The sequence below is a fragment of the Panicum virgatum genome, unplaced genomic scaffold (genome assembly GCF_016808335.1).
Source record: "Panicum virgatum strain AP13 unplaced genomic scaffold, P.virgatum_v5 scaffold_5353, whole genome shotgun sequence".
Classification (NCBI taxonomy): domain Eukaryota; kingdom Viridiplantae; phylum Streptophyta; class Magnoliopsida; order Poales; family Poaceae; genus Panicum; species Panicum virgatum.
In genome coordinates, this window is record NW_024376513.1 from 48,288 (window position 1) to 49,078 (window position 791).

Here is a 791-nt window from a genome sequence, read left to right on the forward strand (position 1 = left end):
TACCCGGGTTGCGATATGGCGCGCCGCTAAGAGGGTTACGCCCCAACGGTTTTCTCTTGCGTTTCATCTCCATAAGAGTAGCTGGGTTCTACATTGGCTCGCCACGCCTAACACAACCCTCCTCCTTTATCCGGGCTTGGGACCGGCATTGTGAAACAACATCGTTGAAACAACACGGCAGAGATAAAATAAAGGCTTCAACGGTTTCAAAAAATTAGATTGTGAAGGAAATGATCAGATAGAGCTAATACAGTTTGAACCATCATGGTGGCCAATAAAACCAATAGGGAAACAATTTGATCATCACACCATCTCCTCTCATAAAAAACAACACTGCTATATACAGAAAGCAGAACCAGGACCAAAGAAAAAAGCTCACCCAGAATTCAGTATACAAACACGGCACACAAGCAGAAAGATTGAGAGACTGAAGAGTTGCGACTCATCTGCATACATCAACAGCAGTCTTCCCACTCATAAGAGAAGCAGGAAAAGGGAAGAAAGATTTCAAACAGGTGCACTAGCACGAACTTGAAGGATCGTCCAACTAATTAGTGCACTGACGTAGCTATTCGCAGTAGTTGATAGTTGTGCACTTGTGCTAGCTCCTGATTTGTGTGTTGTCCATTCAAATGATAATAAGTATATACTAGAAACACAACAAAAGCGCGGCTTTGCCAGTACACTGTCAATATTAGCAAGATCAAACATATTAATCCCACTTGGCAGCTGTTGGAGCTCCGTTTTTCTTGTTCTGCCTTGTAAATTTTACCTTCGCCCCTCTGGGTGTT

At 43.2% G+C, this 791-nt stretch overlaps 1 non-coding gene across 1 annotated transcript; it reads right to left on the reverse strand.

The window, feature by feature from the left end:
- Nucleotides 1-228: 228 nt before the first annotated feature.
- Nucleotides 229-314, reverse strand: LOC120694378. Its single transcript, XR_005683465.1, has one exon. It is a non-coding gene; the product is annotated as a small nucleolar RNA Z102/R77 (small nucleolar RNA).
- Between the last annotated feature and the right edge of the window lie 477 nt (nt 315-791).